At 33.9% G+C, this 24,045-nt stretch overlaps 1 pseudogene; it reads left to right on the top strand.

Moving 5' to 3' along the window:
- The first annotated feature begins 15 nt into the window (after window positions 1–15).
- LOC112012227 (probable inactive purple acid phosphatase 9) lies at window positions 16–13,123 on the top strand (annotated as a pseudogene).
- The last annotated feature ends 10,922 nt before the right edge of the window (window positions 13,124–24,045 follow it).

Raw genomic sequence — 24,045 nt, 5'->3', positions numbered from 1 at the left:
AGATAAAAGGAAAACTCCAAGTTGAAGTCATAATCAACATTAGGCTAAAAAAATCCGGGATTAAATTTAACATATTGAGAAACAAATGTCAGTGTGACATTAGAATGTTGAAAAGAATATGCCTAATTATTCATTCATTCCAAAAAAAAATTATTCATTCATTCCAAAGTAAACCCCAAATCCAATTCTCTACAAACAAAACAATAATTCCACCTTTTCCATCTTCATTCTTTCACCATCTTGAATGTCCAAATATGAAGAATTCTCTCACAAACACAATCACACATTTTATTCTCTTCATAACAATCATTTCTCTCTTTAACCCATCAACTCAATCAAAAGTCTCTCTCTCAATAACCCGAACCATTTTAGCCAAATCAGGCGACCCAGTCCGAATTCAAAGGTCTGGAATCTCTTCACCCTCCAAGCTTGATTGGCTTGGTATTTACAATCCTCCAAACTCCTCTCACGTCAACTTCATCTGCTATGTGTTCCTCTCCTCCTCTGCCATGTGGCAATCTGGATCCGGATCCATATCCATTCCTTTAATCAACCTCTGATCCAACTACTCTTTCCGAATCTTCCAATGGGTTGAATCTGAAGTTGACCCGAAACACCACGATCATGATCACAATCCCTTACCGGGTACGACCCATTTGTTGAAGAAATCGATGGAAGTTGGGTTTGAGTTAGGTCGCGGGCCAGAGCAAATCCATTTGGGGTTTTCGGAGAATGAGGATGATATGGGAGTGATGTTTGTGACTGAGTATCGTGAGGAGAGGCAAGTGAGGTATGGGGAGAGGAGGGTATGCTTGATGATATGGCAATGACACGTGGAGAGGTATGAAAGGATGGGACATTATGGCATTTTACCTTTTTTTTTTTTTTTTTTTTTTTTTTTAAATAAATTTTTTGGCATTATAACCCCGTTTTGAAACTATATAGTATCGTGCCTCTGTTTCGATACTTGATGACCCTAAAATCGAGTTACTTAAAGTACTCGATTGGTTTAAAATCGAGTTATGCCCGATCAAACTTAAAAAAAAAAAAAAAAAAAAAAATTGCATGGAACTCGAGTTCCTGGAAATCAAGTTCCATGCAAGAATTTTTTAGTATTATCACCCCATACGAGGTTCAGGGAGACCTATAGTAGCGTTTTTAAGCCCTATAGTGACGTTTTTAAGTCCTATAGCGGCGTTTTCCTGTAAAATTTTTTTTTAAGTGTGATTGTCCCATGACAGGTTAAGGGAGTCCTATAGTAGCGTTTTTAAGCCCTATAGTGACGTTTTCCTGCAATTTTTTATTTTCTGAGTGTGATTGTCCCATGGCAGTTCAGGTAGCCCTCTAGTGGTGTTGTTAAGCCCTATAGTGGCATTTTGGAACTTGATTTTCATAAAATCGAGTTCTATGCAATTTTTTTTTTTTTTAAAAAAAATTTGATCGTGTGTAACTCGATTTTAAACTAATCGAATACTTTAAGTAACTCGATTTTAAGGTCATCGAGTATCGAAACAGGGGCACGGACCTATATAGTTTCGAAACAGGGGTATAATGCCAAATATTTTTGCCCAAAGGGGCAAAAGGCCAGAATGTCCTGAAAGGAAGCACATGTGTGAGGCTTCAGCAAATATGAGTGTTGGGCAGAGAGACCCAAGTTGGGTTCATGATGTGTTTATGAAGAATTTGAAGAAAGGAGCCAGGTATTATTATTGGGTAATTTTTTTTTTTTTTAAAGTTCTTAATTGCTAATTTAAAAAGGGTTAATTAGTTAATGTTATTTGTAATTTGTGACTATACACATTTCTATCAATTATAAGTATGGTTTTAAAAATTAGACTGGACTAAAAACTAGAAAGAGTGTTAGTTATCAATTCTTTGGCTCGATTAGAGTCCAACTAATGGTCGAGCTGGTGATGTCAAAATTCATTTAATTAATAATATTAAAATTATAAAATTCAAAAAAAAATTATAATCAAGGATTGATAGGCTTTTCTTGTAGAAATTTATTCTAATTTAAAGTGATTCTAATTAGATGCAAAAATGAATTAAAATGCAAAGTGTTTTTGTTTAGATATATAAAAATAAGGCCAAAATGCAAATTAGCCACACTCCTAAAATGCCCTTAGAGTATGATAGGTCAAAAACGAATTGACCATTTATGATAAATTAACCAATTAATTTAGCTAAGTGAATTAATTAAGTTAATTAACATGCAAAGCGCATGATAGCACAAACAAATCACCAATAAACTAATTATGCAATTGAAAATAAATAATACAGTGATTTGTTTACGAATGGAGAAAATCTAACAGCAAAAACCCCACCGGGTGATTTTCAGGTCACCACTCTCGAAATTTCACTATTATTACAACAAGCAGTTACAAGTAAAGGAATCCTAGTACCTTATACCAATCTAAAGTTGAACACTTACCCCAATATTCAATTGGACTTGTTCTGTAGTGACAATTTTCCCTTTTGATGCACGGCTCCCAAGTACGTGACTAACCAATGCGCGGATCTCAGTACGTGACTTCAATCACCAACTGTAGAAGGTTGTTGGCTGCAAAATTCTTCAGTTCATCCCAACAATAAAGATCAAGAAGATGCTTGGTCACAAAACCCAAAGGTGCTCATACACAGCAACTTCTTCAAGAATGATGAACTAGGGCAAAACTTTGTCTCCTGTCACAAATTGCTTAAACAGACTTTGCTTAATGCTTGTGCAACTTGTGTACTTTTTAACGGCTCTTAAAACAATCATTTTATATGTGTAGGGTTAGGAGAAAAGAAGGCTCAAACATATAAACACAGATCCCAAGAAAATCATATTAGAATTCTAAATTTCATAAACCTCGACAAATAGAAGCTGTCGAGCAAGTGTCGAGCACACGATGCTGGAACAGCTTTCTTAAGCTCGATAGATGCAGCTGTCGAGATTTAATGAATTTGCACTTCTTATCTTGTTTATTGGACAAACTTGATAACTTCAATACTTGATCTTGAAACTTTGTTTCTTAAAGTATTAAAAACAACTAGAACTACCCAATTACAAGTAAAGTGCGTTTTGTCAAGGGATTAGCTAATTATATAAAAGAATGACATATGTTTTAACAAGTGAACTACATATGTCCTAACAAAGTATCTGTTAACAAAATCCAACTTCTTTTTCTTCTCTTAACTCTCATCTCTTGCAATCTTTCTTAGGGCATCACCAACAGCTTCTCCATATTTTTGTACGATTTGGACAACGAACAGTAGCATTTAACTTTTACTTACTACTTTTTCAAATACATCTTCCAACAGATTTTTTATCATTTTCTTCATCTCATTTAAATATTATTTCTTCATTCTTTTTAATCTTTCTTTATTCATTCCCACACAATCACAGCAATGCTACTACCGCTGTCACCACCATGCCACTACCACTGCACTGCAAACCCACATCAACCACCACCACCACCATCAATCACCCTACCCCCACAACCAACACGGAAACCCCCACCACTACCGCCACATCAGTCACAAAACCCAACCACTCCTACACCCACACCCACACTCATCTAACCCACCACCACTAGAAAAAAAAAAAAAAAAAAAAAACCGCCATAACTCAACTACCACAAGCCACAACCCATTAGCCATTACCACGCAATCTCCTCCATTAATAACATAAACACCACCCATACCCAAATTAATTCAACCAAAAAAATGATCAAAACGACCCATAGCCAAAACCCATCATCAAAAACGATTAGAAACCCATCACCACCCATGACCGCGCCAATCTCACTGCCACAGCAACCACTTCTCCACAAAAACCACGCCGTAACAGCCACACCAATTTGATGGGTTGTCTCCGTGCCGATCTGTGAAAGAGAGAGAGGAAGGAAGTGCCGATGAGTTTCAGGTTTGAAGAGGCCGGTAAGCTTACCGGAAGTGGTTTTCTGAAGATTTTGAGGAAGAAGCTGATGGTGTGGCCATGGCGTGGTGTGGTATTGATGTATTCTGAAGAGAAACCAAAAAGCACAATAGAGAGGAGGAAAAACATTTGGATGAGAGAGAAAGAATAGTAAATTAATACCACTGGGCAATTTTTTAAGATAAAATAAGGGTATAGAGTTGCTACAGTGTTCTCTAAATTAAGAGAACTATTGTAGTAACTTCAAATTTTTTTGGAAAAGTTGTGTTTAGAGAACCTATTGGAGGGTGAACAGCGAGATTTTTGGGTTGATTTATAGAGATAGAGCATCTGTTTGAGATGCTCTTAGTTCTTTCTCTATAAAAAGAGGAAGAAAAAACTACATGGTAGTAGAGCGGTAAACGCAAAACTACACAAGCACACGCTCCACATAACGAGATCAAACCACCCATCTACATGACATTCCCACTATGCCTTTACAGAAGCTTCAGGTTGCAGAAGCATCCACCCATCCAAATGATGAGATCAAACAACAATGGCAAACTTCCAACACCCATGGCAAGCATTATTCTTTACTTACTTTTGAAATAGTTTAACCATTACAGTTCCTGGTTTTGCCGGTTGAACCCACAGTTACTAGTTCGTTCTTGCCTTTTTTTTTTTTTTTTTTTTTTTTTTTTAAATTAACATTTTTTATTTTTCTACATGATCAAACCAGACTATGGTTTACTATTAAATTGACTGGTTCGTTTTTCAATTTTTAAAACCATGATTATAAGTCAGAAGTTTTGGAGTTTTGTTAGGGTCCGTTTGTTTTGATGGTAAACGATTTTAGGAAATCATTTTTCACCTGACTTGCGTGTTTGGCAGCTACGGAAAATAGAATTTTCCCGAAAATCAGCCTTATTTGACCAGTAATTTACTCATTTGACCCGAAAATGGTTTTACACTTTCATTTTCACTTCAAACCATTTTTGGGTCACGCGTAAAAGAGAGAGCCAGAGAAAGAAGAGATCTCACCTCACCTCAACCACCGTTCCAGCCACTCACACTGAGAAAGAAGAGAGCTCAGCCTTTGTGCAACCACTGATCCAGCCACTCACACCAAGAAAGAAGAGAGCTCAGCCTTCACACAACCACCGATCCAACCACCACACTGATCTAGCTCACTCCGAGTCACGCCGAGCTCAGCCACCACACCGATCCAGCACAAACGCAGACCCACGGTGAGTTTTCCTTCTCCGATCCACATCCCTTCACAACCCATCCTCTCGACCCACCTCTCAGATCCGATTGCATTATATATATATATATAATTATTTACTTATTTACTTTTTTTTTTATTTTTTAATTATCCATTTTTATTTAAATTGTGTATTATTGATGATTGGGTTTAGGGTGATCAATGTTTTTGCTGTGCTTTTGGTTAGAATTTGGCTAGTTGGTTACCGTATGAAATTTTGGAGCTTAACCCATGATTGGTTTTTGCTGTGATTTTTTTTTAGAATTTGGCTAGTTGGGTTATGTGCAGAACTTTTGCTGTGATTTTTTTTTTTTTTTTTTTTTTTTTTTTTTTTTTTTTTTTTTTTTGTAAAGACAATATATTTACTATAAACTTTTGGTGGTGTAATGAAAAAGTATTTTCAGCATTACATTGTTATTTTTGATGGTATTACATTGTCATTTCTAGTGTTAGCATGTTTCATTCTGCTGTGCACATTTATAAGCGTGGTTATATGTGTGTTTGATTTGTTGTTCATATTCCGAGCATAATTACTAAATGCTACTCTCATTTTGAAATGCTACTATGACTATACAATTTTCATATGTAGTAATGTCAAAGGGCAAAGAGAAGGTGAGTAGCAATAAGCAGTTCAAGTGGCTACCGCCCATGCATGAAATGATGCTTAGGATACTTGCACAGGAGGCTGTAAAGGGCAACAATCCGTCTAGCACCTTCAAGGCAGGCTCCTTTGCTCTTGTAGCGAAGGAGATAACTACCCAAATTGGGGTTGAGTGCCACCCCTCCTATGTTGACAATCGGATGCGGACTCTAAGGACCATGTGGTCCACTATTGAGAAACTTCGAAAGAAGAATGGCTTTGGCTGGGATGATAACCTAAAAATGATAACATGTGATGCAAAGACATACCAAGAAGAAGTCATGGTATGGCTTCCAACTATATTTTTTTCATATAAATGGTAATATATGTTTTCGTCCAGAAATTGAAATTTTAGTTTGGAAATTGAAGGCAAAGAATTATTTGAAAAGATATTCAGAGTTTCAAAGAAGGCATCTATGAATTAAATGTTAGAGGTTAGATGAAGTTTTAGTAAGTTATATAATTGTGTCAAGTAAACTTTATCATAGTAAACTTTATCCAAAGAATTAAGGGTCCTAAATGGGTCCACAATCATAATGCTTAACCTTAATCCTGCCTAGTATGGTTTACTGTCCATAGTCCAAGAGTAATGTCACACCACCATATCTAGATGTTTAAACTCAGCATCTACTCCACACCATGATTTTATGTTTAATTTGACAAGGATGGACACCCACTTTGTTTTTCAAATAATAACAGATTTTTTTGTTTATCATTGACCTAAAACATTTACTGGCATGTATATTGAATTGAATATTGAATTTATGAGTGAAGTAATTATTGCATTGTTATTATACGTTCCTTTCTCTCTTACAGGCGCATCGAAAGCACGTGGAGTATCTAAACAAAAAAATTGAGATGTATGATGAATTAGTTATTGTTGTGGGGAAGGACATAGCCACGGGTGGCTTTTATAAGTCCTATATGGATATTGAGAATGAGCCAGACAATGGGGATAGTGCTGAGTTTGTTGCAGACAATGTGGAGGAAGGTGTGGTCGAAAAAGGAAAGAATGCAGTCAAGTCATCCACCACTGGGTCGGGAATTTCCAAGTCCTGCAAAAGAGGGCATGTACCTTCTAATGCTGATGATAGTGTGCTGACTGATCTGTCTGATCAGCTCTGAAAGAAATCAACTGGGGCTCGGTGGATTACACAGCTCTTTACAATGAGGTCATGGCTATGATGATGGATGGGTATAGCGAAGACATGCTCACAACTGCGTTTGACCATCTTTGTGAAAATGAGAATGCAGCACGGGGATTTCTAGCTAAGAATGCTAGGCTGAGAAAGCTGTGGTTGGATGGTTTTTTGTTCACACAACTTTGACTTGTCTGTTTCATGTTGATTGTGACGGTAGCTTTAGGAATTAACTTTTGTTGTAGTACTAGTATTGACCTGCCATTTGTATTATTGGGACGATACAATTGCCCAAATTATGTATTTTTACTGTTCAAATAGCATGAGTAGGTATCATTTTTATACACCATGGAGGTGTAATGCCAATGGTGAACGATTGATGAGGCTGTTTTTATGTAAATATTATGGGTATATTTAAATGATTATTTTTTATGTTGAAGTGAATGATTATTTTTGTACTGTTACAGATATGTCTAGGCAATGCAGGTGTTTGAATTTGGATGATTATTTTTTATGTTGAAGTGGATGATTAGTTTTGTACTGTTACAGGTTTGTCTAGGTAATGCAGGTGCAGGAATTTGTAAGGCATTTCATATTTTCTGTAAAATGATCCACAAACTAAACATGGGAATTGATTTTCCATAAAAAAACGTCCTACATTTTTCGTAAAATGTTTGACCGAACCAAACATGGAAATTGATTTTCCAGAAAACAGAAAGCATTTTTCGTAAAATGTTTGAACGAACCAAACACCGGAATTGATTTTCCGTAAAACGAATTCCGAGATAGCTAAACAACCTGAAAGCATTTTCCTTTTCCAGAAAATATTTATTTTCCGGAAAATATTTTACACAAACCAAACGGACTCAAAGTCACATAACAATTTTTCATGTGTACATTTGATCCAATGTAACGCTTCCACTGCATCACCGTACGCCACAGGAAGGTGGTGCTCGAGAGCGAGACGGTATTCGACAGAGATGACCACGACGGAGAGTTGAAGTGCCATGATGAAGCTAAAGTCATGATTCATGGTTGAATCAACACTTAAAAGAATAAAGCCACCACCATGGTAGTACACAATGAAAGGAAGTTTTGTATTACCGACACTATTGTTGGTGGAGGTGTTATCTAGTGCTTGGCGAGGTAGGAATATGCGGACCCAAGTGTTGTGATTTGGGTTGAGAGTGACATCTTTGGTGATCGTAGGGGTGGAACTGTTGTGATCAGGCGCGGCAGGGGTGCTAGGAATTTCGTAGAGACGTTTTATTGGAATCAAATGCAAGCTCGAAGGTTCAGCAATGGAGGAAGTGAAGAGAGAATGCACATTACAAAGAGAATGAGCTTGATAAAATGATTTAGTGTGTTTATAATTATATGCTCTGTTCCGTATATATAGGAGCAGAGGAATGGTAAGCTACAAACTACATAACAAAATAACTAACTTGCTATCCAATCTAATCAAGACAAATGGCACTACTATGTAACTAACTAATAAAATTACTCTTATGTACAAATGACATGTTGTTCTGTACACCTAATACAAAACACTTATTATACATTAAGTAGTTTAAGCAGAAACTAAACACTTGCATTGGTTTATCAATCTGTGCTCATCAACTGTTCTTCAATCCAACTTCAATCCAGCTTTAGTTTCTAACACTCCCCCTCAAGACGAACCATATATGTTGATTAAGTTCATCTTGGAAAGCAAGTGAGAGAACTGTTTCTGGCCTAGAGCTTTGGTGAAGAAATCTGCAATCTGGTGCTGTGTAGGAACATGAAATGTTCTAATAACCTAGTCTTCAATTTTTTCTCAAATGAAATGGCAGTCTATCTCAATATGCTTCGTTTGTTCATGAGACACAGGATTGGCAGCAATATAAAGAGCTGCTTTACTATCACAATAGAGAAAGGTAGATTGAGTGTGATTTAAACCAAAGGTTTTGAACAAAGTAATAAGCCAAACCACCTCACTAGTGACTGTTGCCATTGATATATACTCCGACTCAACAGAGGATCTTGACACTACCTGCTGCTTTTTACTCTTCCAAGAAATTAGTGAATCTCCTAAAAATACATAAAACCCTATGATTGACCTTCTGGTGTCAGGGCAGGTTGCCCAGTTAGCATCACAGTAGCATTTCAGTTGCAATTCTGATCTTGCAGACAGAAACAACCCTTTACCAGGTGTTTTCTTCAAATATTTGAGGATTTTGTAGGCAGCTTGAAGATGAGGTACTTTAGGTGAGCCCATGAATTGACTTAATTTGTGGATTGAATAGCAAATGTCAAGCCTAGTCAATGTCAAATAGGGAAGTCTCCCTATTAACCTTCTATATAATGAAGCATCAGGGACTGCATCACCAACTGAACTGCTGAACTTGGTGATTAGTCCATAGGAATATTTGCTGCCTTACAAGCTAATATACTAGCATTAGACAGAAACTCAAGGGTATACTTTCTTTGACATAAGGAGATTCCATGTCAAGTTCTTGCTACCTCAAGACCTAGGAAATACTTCAAAGTTCCCAAATCTTTTAGATTGAACTTGCTGGCTAGAAATTGTTTAAACACATTCACAACATCCACATCATTACTGGCAATAAGAATATCATCAACATAAACAAATATGATGATCATAGAACCTCCCTTAATCCTGGTAAAGACAAAATAATCTGCCTTGGATTGAACAAAACCTTGATCCACAATTGTAGAAGACAACTTTGCAAACCATTGTCTGCTTGCCAGTTTAAGCCCATAAAGAGACTTTGTAAGTCTACAAACCTCCCCCTTGGTGCCAAACCCAGGTGAAGGAAGCATGTAAAACTTCTCATGTAGGTCCCCATGCAAGAAAGCATTGTTGACATCCAATTGAGTGAGATGCCAACCATGAACAGCAGCTAGTGCCAAAAGAGTTCTAACAATAACAAACTTGACCACAGGGGAAAAAGTCTTATAAAAGTTTATACCCTCAGTTTGTGTAAAACCTTTTGCCACTAAATGAGCCTTATACCTCTCTACAGAACTATCAGCCTTTAACTTGATTTTATAAATCCATTTACATCCAATTGGCACCTTACCAGGAGGAAGCTTGCACATAACCCAAGTATGGTTGGTGTGAAGTGCATCAATTTCAGCTTTCATGGCATCAAGCCATTTAGGATCAAGCAAAGCTTGAGCATAAGAATTAGGTTCCTTAGCAATAATTAAAGCAAGGGCAAAGGATTTATGGGAAGAAGAAAGTTTGGCATAGGAAAGAGTTGAAGCAAGAGGATAAAGAATACCTGTATCACCAGAAGTAGCAGTGGAATCATCTGATTGAGGAAGTGAAACTGTGGCAAACACATGTGCAGCTAGGTTGCAATGATAGTCTTAAAGATAACTAGGAGTTTTTCTAACTCTAGTAGACTGCCTAACAGGTTGAACAACAGGAGGAACATCACAGGATGGATTAGAAGAGTCAGAATCATGGTGAGCAAGGTCAGGAAACTCATCATGAGGAACAGCCAGATCTGATGATAAAGAAGGAGTGAACTCTGCAATAGGAAAAGAAAGACTAGACTCTGGTATGACAGGATGGGTAGGAAACGTGGAAGGACAGAAAGGAGAATGTCCTAAAAGTTTCTAATAAGGAGTGATATTTTGGAGGAGTGGACTAGGTGTTCTATTTATCAAATAAGTGGCAATGAGAACGCAATCACCCCAAACCTTATAGTTATTTGAATAACTAAACTGATGGTACACTACTTCCTTCGCTTCAAAGCTTATAAGGCAGCAAGAAGGGGGATTCGGAGGAAAGCAGGACTATCACCAAGCTCCTCGGACCGGGCCGAGGACAAAACTTTGAGGATAATTTCCATTCATCTATGTCGAATGGTGGCAAACACTGCATTGGTCGTTGTCCGCTTGCGAGGACCTAGTTCTTGAACCCACTCTCTACAAATTCATTGTATTTGGTTAGCTGGGCTTGAGTCCACTCACTTAATAGTAGAAGTGCTCAAACCCAGTCCCTACAATTTTTTAGAATATAATTCCTCAAATTAAAGGATAATATTTAGCAATTGTTTAATTCAGAAAAAACTTATCATTAAACTTCAACAAATTTAAATTATATTCAAACTAAAAGCCTATTATCAAAAATTCTAAACTTGAATCCCAAACAACAACCTACATTTTCTTTCAAAAAAAAAAAAAACATCATTTTGATGTCTACTCCAAACAAAAAACTATTATCAACATTTTACGAATAATTAATTAGTAAATTAATTTATATTATTTTTTATGATATATTTCCTTAAATTAAGAAACAACATTTAACAACTGTTTAATTTAAATAAAACTAAAATTTTATCATCAAAATTTTCTAAACTTAACTACCACACGACTCACAGTTTTATTTATTTATTTTTTCTCTCAAGTTGCTTCTTATTAAATTAATATTTTATTAGGATATAAGCAAAACGATTCTTGACTAAGAATAAGATTTAACAATAATTTAATTTAGATAAAACTTTATCATTTAAGTTTTAGAAATTTAAATTCTACTCCAACTAATAGTTTATTATCAAAATTTTCAGAACATATATATATATATATATAACCCCCCCCCCAAGAAAAAGACATCTCTAGTAAGCTTAAAAATTATTTAAACTTGAGTCACTTTTATATAATATCTAAAAACTGAAGTGTAACATTTATTATTGCTACACTTCTATTGCACTGTAACATTTCGGTCTATTGGATCACTTCGGTCTATTTCGGTCAGATCCACTTTAGTTCATTGGAGATGCTTTGGGAGGAGAGGATTGTGTAGAAAAATGAGCTATTTCCATTGTTTTAAAAACCAGAGTGGACCATCTAGTTCAACTGAGAATCGGGCACTATTTCGATCTGGTAAAATTCCTCAAAACCAGTAAAAATTGGTCAAAAAACCGAGTTGAACCAAGAATCGGGCCACAAACCAATTCTTTGACCGTACAAATTTTTAAAACCATGGTTATTTCATTGACAAATATGTCACATTCTTAGCCTAATATTGGTAGGTTTTTGATAAAATTGCATGTTTCTTATGTTCTTAAAGTTTTTTTTTTTTTTTTTTTTAATATAAGTGATGAATTTTTTTTTTAAAAAGTGATGAATTTATTTATATTTGCTTCATCTTTATAGAGAGCTTAATCTAAAATTTTTAATATATGGTATCAAAGTATCAACTATACTTTGAACTCTAGGTTGAATAAATCTTTATAGATAGCTTAATTTAGAAAATTTAATATGCTATATTAAGTATCAACTATACTTTGAACTCCAAATTTTTTATTCGACAATAAAAGAATTTATCAATCGAGTTAACTGGAACTCACTTATATCAATTACAAGTCTCATCTACCATTTTCATCTTTCACTTAACCAAAAAAAAAAATAAAAATCATCAAATTTTTCTGCCCATCACGCAAGTGTACGACTGGTTATTATTATAAATCCATTGGTCCAAAAATTGAGTCACTTTATTATAAATTAGTCAACCTGAAAATTTTGTGATTAAGCCTTGGTTGTTGTATAGTTTAAGAAAACGATATGATATCTATGACAGGTTGGAAGTGATGCTGGAGGTTGGAGTTCAACTCACAGCTTTGTGTCAAGGAATGAGGTCTCTGATGAAACAATAGCCTTCCTGTTTGGTGATACGGGAACTGCAATAGCATACAATACGTTTTCCGTACACAAGAAGAAAGCATAGCGACCATGAAGTGGATACATCGTGATGTTGAGGCTTTGGGTGACAAGCCAGCTTTTATATCACATATTGGGGACATCATCTATGCAAGAGGATATTCATGGTTTTGGGATCATTTTTTTTTTACTTAGATTGAACCTGTTGCATCCAAAGTAGCATACCATGTGTGCATTGGTAATCATAAGTATGACTGGCCTTCACAGCCTTGGAGACCTGAGTGGTCTGTGGGAATTTATGGAAAGGATGGGGGTGGTAAATGCGGGGTACCCTTCAGCATTAGGTTCAGAATGCTTGGAAACTCTTTAGAGCCAACTGGAACCTGAGCCCCGGACACTAGGAACCTTTAGTACTACTCATTTGATTGGGGGCAGTACATTTATACATGTCAACTGAGACCAATTTCCTTTATTTGATACTTCCTTGTATTTCAAAACATAATGTCTAAAGTATTACTAATTCTTTTAAGGGCGTTGTGTCAATAAAGCTAACTTTTGATGTTCCACTTGTCATTTCAGCAATATTTTTAGCCTTCTTATCAATTTATACTAATTTTTATTAAGTGGACCCTATAATAAATCACCTTAACAGACATCTTATAGTGCCCAGCCGTTATCATTTTTCTTATTTCAAAGAGGAAAAGGGATTAATGATTCAAATCAGAAACGTTCAGTGGACTAAATTGGCATTTATATATAAGATACATGAACTAAACTATCACACAAAACATGACGTCTAAACATAACGTCTAAAGTATTCTTCTTTTCTTTTTTTCTTTTATTTATTTATTTTTTATTTTTACAAGATAGAGTTTCTACTCTAGTCTAATCTAAGTTTATATGTGTGAAGCTCTCTTCTAAAGACTTAAATCTTGGCCCTTGCCCCTCACACCCTATAAGCACTTATACTTATGGAATGACTATCGTACTAAGAGTGTGTAGTGGTACGTCTAAAGTATTCATGATTCTTTCAAAAAGAAAAAAAGATTAATGATTCAAAAATTAGAAATTTCAGTGGACTAAATTGGCGTTTACATATAAGATACATGAACTAAACTAATGCACAAAACATAATGTCTAATGTATTAAATATTAATAATTCTTTCAGGAAGAAAAAAGGGTTAATGATTCAAATTAGAGATGTTTAGCGGACTAATTGGCAATTAATTAAGGGATTAACATATATCTATATATCTATATATGAATAATAATAGGTAAAGCTGAGAGAAAATCCAATTAGATTTCAAATTGGAATTCAACTAGAGTCTAATTTTGTGCCACGTGTCCCATCTATTATAGGCTTTTAAATTTTTGTGCCAAGTGAGTTAATTCAATGTAAAAATTGGATTTCAATTAGATTTTAATTTTGCGACATGTGTCCTATCTAATCTAAGTTTTTAAATTTTTGTACAAAATGAGTTAATTTAATGTAAAAAACAAGGAGCTCAATATAAGTAAACCATAAAAAAAACATAATTTTTGAATGATTTTATATTTATGAGCATTTTTTTTTTGTAGAAATAAAAACAATTCAAGTTTATAAGTCATCTATATATATATATATATAGAGAGAGAGAGAGAGAGAGAGAGAGAGAGAGAGAGAGAGAGAGAGAGAGAGAGAGAGAGAGAGAGAGAGAGAGAGAGAAATATATATATATATAGAGAGAGAGAGAGAGAGAGAGAGAGAGAGAGAGAGAGAGAGAGATGAGTTCAAGTTACACTTGGTGTAACTTCACAAGATTTACACCTTTTGTTAGGTTCTAAAGACTTAGGATTTCATGTATTTAGAACTCTAATTTGTATTGTTGGAATTGAGCTAATGAAAAAGTTACTGTGCATTTTGGCTTGGCTCGATTGATTGAAGCTTAGGCTCGATCAATCGAAAATCGGGCAGATGAGTTTTTTTTTTGCAGAATTTCCAACTCAGCCCAAGCCCATTAAGGATTAGGGTTTCAGATTTAATTCTCCTAGTATATTAAGAAAACCCTAGCCACGTTTTTAGAGTAGCTCTGGTTGCTCATATTGTTGTTTGTGTGAATCTCTTATGAGATCTGTGAGGAGCTTTCCTTCACACAAGTTTTGGATTATCAAGGAGGAGATTTCTTCAAGAACTTGATGATCATTCAATTGCTGCACTAAGAAGCTTAAAGATATGCAAGCGAGGGTGCTTGTACTTGCTGGAGAATCCAAGAAAGAAGGTGTCCTTGGTCTCGGAGCTTGCACATGGTCGTGTCTGTAAGTTTCTACTGGTGGGTAGTAATAGAATGTTAGTGGTCTAAATTCTATTGTAAAACTTCAATTTTTTAGTCTTGTTTAGACTTGCTCAAAGTTGGTTCTTTTATGTAAAGTTGGAATTGAGCTAATGCAGAAGTTACTGTGCATTTTGGCCTGGCTCGATTGATTGAAGCTTAGGCTCGATCAATCGAAAATCGGGCAAATGCATTTTTTCTGCAGAATTTCTAACTCAGCCCAAGCCCATTAAGGATGAGGGTTTCAGATCTAATTCTCCTAGTATATAAAGAAAACCCTAGCCACGTTTTGAGAGTAGCTCTGGTTGCTCATATTGCTGTTTGTGTGAATCTCTTATGAGATTTGTGGGAGCTTTCCTTCACACAAGCTTTGGATTACCAAAGAGGAGATTTCTTCAAGAACTTGATGATCATTCAGTTGCTGCACTAAGAAGCTTAAAGATACGCAAGCGGGGGTGCTTGTACTTGCTGGAGAATCCAAGAAAGAAGGAGTCTGTGGTCTCGGAGCTTGCACGTGATCGTGTCAGTAAGTTTTTACTGGTGGGTAGCAATAGAATGTTAGTGGTCTAAACTATTGTAAAACTTCAATTCTTTTTATAGTGGATTTAAGTTTACCTTGAGGATAGTTAGATTAAATCCTCTCCAGGTTTTTTACTAGTTTGGTTTTCCTGGGTAATCATATCTTTGTGTTATTTATATTTTTCTGCTATATATGATATGATTGTTTGATTGTGATCACCTAGATCTCGAATTTGGACTAAGTAATAACTTGGTTAATTAAATAGGTTAATCCAGTTGTGTTTTAAGGAGTCTAAAAACAAACACCTTTTATGGACCATTGATTACTATTAGATCTAAGGGTAAAAAAAATACTCATAGTAATGTCATTATTACTCCTTAGAAATTAGTGATTTAGGCATTAACTCTTATTATTAAAGGAAGAAAAAAAAAAAAAAAACCACAGCATTAACTCTTTTTTTTCTTTCTTCCATATCATCATCTTCTTCCTTCGTATTTCTTTTTGCACTATGCTTTCAGGCCTCCACCATTCATTAAATGCTCAAGATTAAATTGTTAATACAAGCTATCTTTATTTTGTTTTAATAAACAAAATAACAATCGTTCTCTAATAGAATTTAAGTCCACTAGGTGACCATTATAGAATTTTAAAATGATTTCAAATGTTTCTAATCCTCCTGGGAAGTTTTCAAGCTTGAGGTCGTACCCATAATTTGAGATTGAAGGCTGAAGTTCCAATCTGCCAATGTAGCCACATTTTGACACAGATACTGTTTCAGGAGAATTGAGTTATGAAATGAGTGAATACTTCTGGTTATTTATCTTACCCCATATATTCATCTTTAATTCTAATGTCAAAGTTATATCTGGCCCCCCAAATAAGAAAAATTAGTATGAAAAAAACAATATGGTTTTATTTATGCATTTAAATTCTCACATGGTCACATTAAAAGGAAGGGAGACTTCTTGTCTAGATTGCTTCACAACGCTGTGGGTTTTTTTTTTTTTTTTTTTTCCTTTAATAATAAGAGTTAATGCCTAAATCACTAATTTCTAGGGAGTAATAATGACATTACTATGAGTATTTGTTGACCCTTAGATCTAATAGTAATCAATGGTTCATAAAAGATGTGACTCTTGTGAAGTTACACTAGGTGTAACTTGAACCTATCTCATATATATATATATATATTAATATGTAAAACTAAAAGAAAATCCAATTAGATTTTTAATTGGAATTCAATTAGGGTTTGTTTGGATATTGCTTATTGCTGAAAATTAAAAATATTGTTGCAAAATAATTTTTAAATGTGTGAATAGTGCCGCGAGATCTAGTTTTAAAGTTGTTTTTGCTAAAAAAGTACTTGCGGGTCTCATGAACAGTGCACAAGACCCACTAAAAAAAACGCACTGGCCGGAAAATGTGCAAAACGCATTTCCCAAACTCACACTTAGAGTCTAATTTTGCCTCACGTGTCCCATCTAATCAAAATTTAAAATTTTTTGAACCAAGTTAGTTAGTTCAGTGTAAAAATTAAATTTCAATTAGAATTTAATTTTACGACAAGTGTTCCATCTAATTAAAGTTTTTTAAATTTTTTTCCAAATGAGTTAATTTGAAGTAGAAAACGAGGAGTTCAATATAAATAAATCATAAAAAAATAATCATATATCTAACACTATATATAAAATTAGAGAAAGAGAGAGTTTGAATGATTTTATATTTATGAGCACTTTTTTTTTTTCTTTTTTATAACTAAAAACAATTCAGTTGGCACAAAAATTTTATGTATGTATGTATATATATATATATATTAACGGGTAAACCTTAGAGAAAATCCAATTAGATTTTACAATTGAAGTCCAATTTTGCGCCATATGTTCTAAATTATTTATTTTTAGAGAGAGTTTTATTTCTTAATTTTTGAATCAAATGTGGGACTATATAATAAATATCCATTCAAGTGAGTTATTGTGTACAAAAACCAAAGAGTTTAGAATTAATGAATATAAAAATATTTAAAAATTAAAAATTTACATTTTTTACCTAATAACATTCATACAAGACTTTTTAAAGAGTTAAAAAAAAAAGAATAACTATCAATAATATTTAAATTATGTATGTAAAATTATTATACTATGCATCTTAATGTGTATTTTTTAAATATATCCATGCATATGCATGGGGTTACAAACTAGTTAATAGAGTGACCACAATTCACGCTAGTTAATAGATTAATTTTTTCATGCCTTTGACAAGTGACAACAGTTCCATAGACCACAATACACGCTAGTTAATAGAGTGACCCAAAAGACTTTAATTTTGTCTTTTTGATGAGACACGAGACCATATTTTCCATTTCATGGGCCAAAGACTTTTTGAAACATTTTACTTGCTTAAAGTCTTTTCTAAGATAATGAGAGCTGATAAGGTAAAGAAAATTAAAGCCCCCAACCCATAAAGTACGCTAACATTAGGGATTAGAATTGTGTTGTGGCTGATAATCGTGGTTATGGTCTCCCACTGAGTTGAATCGGTTAGAAATTAATTCATTGCGAAAAATTTTTGGAAGAAGAATAAGATTAGTGTTAGTTTCCTCCCTTCGAAGAAAGTATTGTGTCTAACTCACCATAGATATCTTATTAAAACACTAATTTGTAACTTACTATGATAATTAACACAATTTCTCCTAGTTCAATCTAGCATGAATCTTTGGCACATAGTTATATAGACTAAAAGTGATGCTAGTCAATAGATGAACCATGATGCCATTACTTTGCACGTCTAAATTGAATTTCTGAACTCTAACCAAAGACTCATTCAATGTAATTAGAATTAAAGTCTTCTAACAGAACCACATGTTTTGAAGTTTTTTTTTTTTTTTTTGGATAATTCAATAGTTATAACAAAGGAGGGGGGATTTGAATCATGGAGATACCACTGATACCAAGATGTGTCAACTAATTGTGCTACGAAAATCTTGGCACAGGTTTTGAAGTATATTCCCCTTTAATACAAGTTTTCAAGTTTGAATGAGTTTAGAGAATCAATGATATATATATATATATTTTTTTTGGGGAACACATAGAATCAATGACTTGAAAAGAGTAGTTGTATATCATCAAACAATTACATAGCTCAAATGTCACGCTAGTCGATAGTAGTACCATGTGGCCATTACTTTCCAAGTCTAAATTTTTTTACAAACACCAACCAAAGACTCATTGCAACATTATTAGGATTAAAGTCTTCTCTCAATGACTTTTTGTTTTTTGGAAACACATAGAGTCAATGACTTGAAAAGAGTAGTTGTATATCATCAAACAATTATATTTCTCAAATGTCACGCTAGTTGATAGTAGTACCATGTGGCCAATACTTTCCAAGTCTAAATTTATTTTACGAACACCAACCAAAGACTCATTGCAACATTATTAGGATTAAAGTCTTCTCTAATAGTACCACACATTTTGAAGTTTGTTTGTGTTTTTTAATTCAATAGTTATAATGGAAGAGGGAAGATTGAAATCCGTATAATGTCTCCATTGATAGTTATATCAAACTAGTATGTAACTGTGCTTATGCATAGGAATGATGAATTGTAATGGTGCTATTGATGTTAGCTTGGGTTATAAAACATATGGAATATTAGTTTGATCAGAAGATTTGGAGGTATTAAAATAGTTTTTTCTTACAATTTTCATGATATTGGCTATGTCAAGTTTCTCATTACACTACTATTATATATATAATTTTGAAAATCATTATTGAAAACTACATATACAATATCAATTCACAATCACTGTTCATGAGCCAACGAGGGATTGGCTAAGTGGGTAAGGCTCGGACGCTTCGTGCAACACACCTAGGTTCGAGTCCCGCTGCCCGCAGGCTTTCGTTGGTGGGTAAACTTAGTGGTGAGGTGTACTCACAAAATGTGAGGTGACTCCCACACAGAGGGTACAGAACGGGTACCGACTACGGACTCCCTGACCGAGGCCACTGGCTCCCTGCCCGGAAGTGTAATATGACCATAAAGACCCCCATTTTTTGCTTCTCAAAAAAAAAAAAAAAAAAATCATTGTTCATGAAATTCTACTAAATACAACACAAAAATAAAAGAATAAATTGGATCCAATAGTATATCCTAAATTGAATGGGAATATGTGCATGTGATCGTTCAACTCAATTATAATTTGTTACGTTCAGGATCCTGGCATACAAAATATCTAAATAGAAATAGTATAAAAAATATGCTCATTAGTTCAAAGAAAAAACTAACAGTAAAAATATAAATAATTTAATTTGTATGGAAAACTAACAAAAGCAAAATTCAATTTTGAATCTAATTAAATTTTCTCAAGTATTGGTTATATATATATATATATATATTGTAGGGACTGGGTTCGAGCACTTCTACTCTTTGGATGAATGAACTCAAACCCAACTAGCCCAATACAATGAATTTGTAGAGAATGAGTGTAAGAACTAGGCCTTAGTGAGGATTACAACAACTAAACATGGTTATGAGTGGATTAAATAACTAGGAAACGGATTTAAAGTGTGAAAGTCTGTCCTCGGCCCTCAACTGAAGGGTTTGTAGTTCTTATTGCTTTTCTCCATATCAGGTTACACATGTCTCTAAGTTGATACCAATTACTATAGTATTTTGCGCTTCTAAGTGCCTCCCATTTTTTGGAGGACTTCTTTACATTATATACTCCCTCTTAGTTAATCTTGGCCCTCCATCTGTTGATCATGCAGGTTACTACTTGAGTGCTTGTCCTATTAGCCACCTTCCTCAGCTTTCTGTGAGATGCAGCGACTTGGACAATACTGTTCAGGAGTCATTTCCTCATTAATGCGGCCAGAATGTTAGTTGTGGGCATTTAATGTGGAGGTGACAGTTCCTCCTGGAATTGCTCCTCCACCATGCTTCCATGGCTGACCCATTGTACTTATCTCTTTCTTGGGACGCTTCGGGAGGTTGCCTTTGGTAGTGTGCTGCTCATCCCTTCTATGATCTCGGCTGGCCAAGGACAGGATCGTCCTTGGCTAAGTTTCTTGGGAACCTGGGCTTCCTACTTTCGTCCTTGGACGTTTCTACCTCCTCAGCATAGGCCTTTAGGCTTGACATAAAGTGGGCTAGGGTTGACAAATCCTCAGCCCCCCCCCCCCCACACACACACATATAAGACAAAACTTAGGTACAATGCCTTAAGTGTTGTTCTTTAGGTTCTCTTCTTAAAATTCAGCCATGTGACTACTTAACTAAAAAACACACTTTCATCCCATGACAAAAAATCCCCATGGTAGAATCTTAAGAGGGGAATCTAAAGAATAACACCTAAGTACTATACATAAGTCTTCCTCTATATATATATATATATTACCTAGTTAGTAATGGACTGTATATAGTTATGGTATATATATGTAATTAAGTTTTTTATGGTTTAATTATATTGAACTCCTTATTTTCTACATTGAATTAACTCATTTGGCACAAAAATTTAAAAACTTACATTAAATGAGACATGTGGCGCAAAATTAAACTCTAATTGAATTTCAATTTTTAGACTAAATTAATTAACATGGTACAAAAATTTAAAAACTTAGATTAGATGGGACATATGATGCAAAATTATACTCCAATTGAATTCCAGTTTGAAATCTAATTGGATTTATATATATATATATATATATAAGGCAAACTAACACTAAATAAATTTTAGGCGAAAAGCACCTTTTAGTCCCTACATTTTCAGGCGATTTTCATTTTAATCCCTACATTTTATTTTTACCGCTTTTAATCCCTATCTTGAAAAATGCTTCCCGTTTTGGTCCCTGTCATTACATTAGAAATGGAAAAAGCTGACATGCAAACATTAGGAATAAATAATACTAAATTAAAGCTGATGTGGCCTAAATTAATAATAAAAATGTTTTTTGGCATTAAAAAATGCCACATCAAAATTTAAATTAAAAAAATTAATTTATTAATTTTAACTAAATAAAAAAAATTAAAAACAAAATTAAAAAAAAAAAATCATATGAATTGAGATCTAAGTGTGTCTTGAACAAGAATACAAACCCAGATTCAAGAACACAAAACTGAAAAAAAAAAAAAAAAAATTAAAGCAAAAAAAAACTGAAATAAAAAAACCAAACAAGCTAAGCTCTTAGAAGCATACTTGTGAACAGTCTCTTTCAACTTTTCTTCATCTAGAAACTGTTTAAGATCAAGAACACGGGCTCTCTACTAAGCGACAACATAGTAGCCGCCCACCTCTTGTTCGATTCCCAACAAACCAAAATCACCAAAAACACCACTAGATTTGCAAAAATAAAAATAAAAACTCAAAAGGGTTAATTTCTAACTACCTTTATTATTTAAAAAGAAAAACAGCACATAGATTCAATCAAATCTATACCCAAAACCAGATCACTAAACTCCCATCCTTAAAACACAAAAAGAACCCATTTTTACATACAAAAATTATTACCATGTACTTATCAGAAGACAAAAATGTGTGAAGTAAAAATCAAGTAAACGAATAAATAAAAAAGTCAAAATGGAATCTGGGATTTTTTTATTATTATTTTTTTTTATTTTTACTTAAGAGGATCACAAAAACAAAAGAAAGTTGCTTTAGACCATGTGGGTATCAAAGATGCAAAAGCCACATGGTGTGAGGGTGAGATGAGAGCAAAGTGACGGCGAAAATCAGAGCTCAACTGGGTCCTCACGGTGGCAATGACGACGGCATCCTGATGGTGTCCTTGACAGCGTCCTCGATGGCGACAGAGATCGGTGCAAAGAGAGAGGCAGAGACTAGAGTTTAGCTTGTTTGGTTTTCTCTAAGTGTATATATCTTTCTTTTCTTTTTTTTTTCTTTTTTTTTTTTTTAATTTCTGGGTTTGTGTTCTTGTTGTTCTTGTTCAAGACATACTTAGATCTTAATTCATATGATTTTTAGTTTTTAATTCTGTTTTTAATTTTTTTTTATTTAGTTAAAATTTATAAATTAATTTTTTTAGTTTAAACGCTGACGTGGCATTTTTTAATGCCTAAAAATATTTTTTATTACTAATTTAGGCCACATCAGCTTTAATTTAGTATTATTTATTCCTACCGTTTGCCACATCAGCTTTCTCCATTTCTGATGTAATGGCAGAGACCAAAACGGGAAGCGTTTTTCAGGATAGAGACTAAAAACAGTAAAAATAAAATGTAGGGACTAAAATGGGAATCGCCTGAAAATGTAGGGACTAAAAGGTGCTTTTCGCCTAAATTTTAATTTAGGTTTCATTAAATTTCCTTGAACAAATTTTAATTAATATGTATATTCTGCTCTAGAAGGTTTCTAATTGACTTTTTATATTTTAATACTTATTAAACGAAGACTAAATTAAAAATTACACCTCTAACTTTGACTTAATTTTTAATTTGGTTCTTTAAGTTTTACTCTTTATCATTTTAGTCCTTTAACTTTCATTTGTTTTCATTGTATTCCTTCCATCTAATCCACATTGGACGATATTAAATTAATAACAAGATTGGACAATATTGACGGAATGACTAAACTAAAAACATATTCAAGTTAAGGATTGAAAAAAAGAAAGAAAGAAACTTAAATGACTAATTTGAAAATAAGTTAAAGTTGGAGGATGTAATTTGGAATTTAAACTTGTTTGTATCAAAATAAAATTTCTTGATCATTACATGGGATGTGAATGGGTAGAAAACTAGATATGTAATTACAGTCCATTTTTATTTTTATTTTTATTTTATTTGAGAAAAAGTAATGGATGATGTAAAATTGACTCGGATATCATGATTGCTACAGATTTGATAACTGTCATACACTTAGTTATCAATTATGCAATCTACATCAAACAATTATTATATAATCTAAAATTTTAAGATTATAACTTTCCAAGTTTTTGAAATTTTCAAACAATAACCAAAAGACTTTGGAAGTTTTGAACAATGAACAAAGACTTGGTGAGATGTTAAATGGTGTCATTCATTTTAATGATTAAAGGTATCTGGCATATCAATGACTTAGAAAGAGTTGCAATTATTTTCTTGCACAAAAATTTTTAAGAGATAAAGCTACTAATTAAACTTTTCTTACTTGTTATTTTGGAAAACTCTGTCTTCCCCATAAGTCCACTCCCCCTAGTAAATTCTTAAAATATTACAAATGTATGTATGCATATTTAGATAAAGCTAGTCCATGTTACGAAAGAGCAATCCAAAAATTCATGACTATACCATGTTGGAAATAAAGGAGAGATAATACCTGAATTTTCCTTAGAAATTACATAATTTGATTTTACCAAAAGAGGTGGCAGAGATGAGACGTGGACCAAGTCACTGTCTTGAGACAAATCGTGGTGTCTACGGTATATCTGATGTAGTTAGACAAATAGTTTCTGCATGTTGCTCCCAGGATACAATTGCCCATCCACTTTTTGCTGATTATCCTTGCAAGCCTACACTGCTCGTAGAATATAAGCTCTCTATAGTATTTTCTTTTTCCTAGAAAATTTAGTAAAAGATAGAATATTTTTGTGAGTAGTAAGAAGCAATAGATGG

The sequence above is a fragment of the Quercus suber genome, unplaced genomic scaffold (genome assembly GCF_002906115.3).
Source record: "Quercus suber isolate HL8 unplaced genomic scaffold, Cork oak 2.0 scaffold_263, whole genome shotgun sequence".
Classification (NCBI taxonomy): Eukaryota; Viridiplantae; Streptophyta; class Magnoliopsida; order Fagales; family Fagaceae; genus Quercus; species Quercus suber.
Note: the sequence above shows the minus strand (reverse complement) of the source record. Positions and strands in the feature narration are given on the sequence as shown.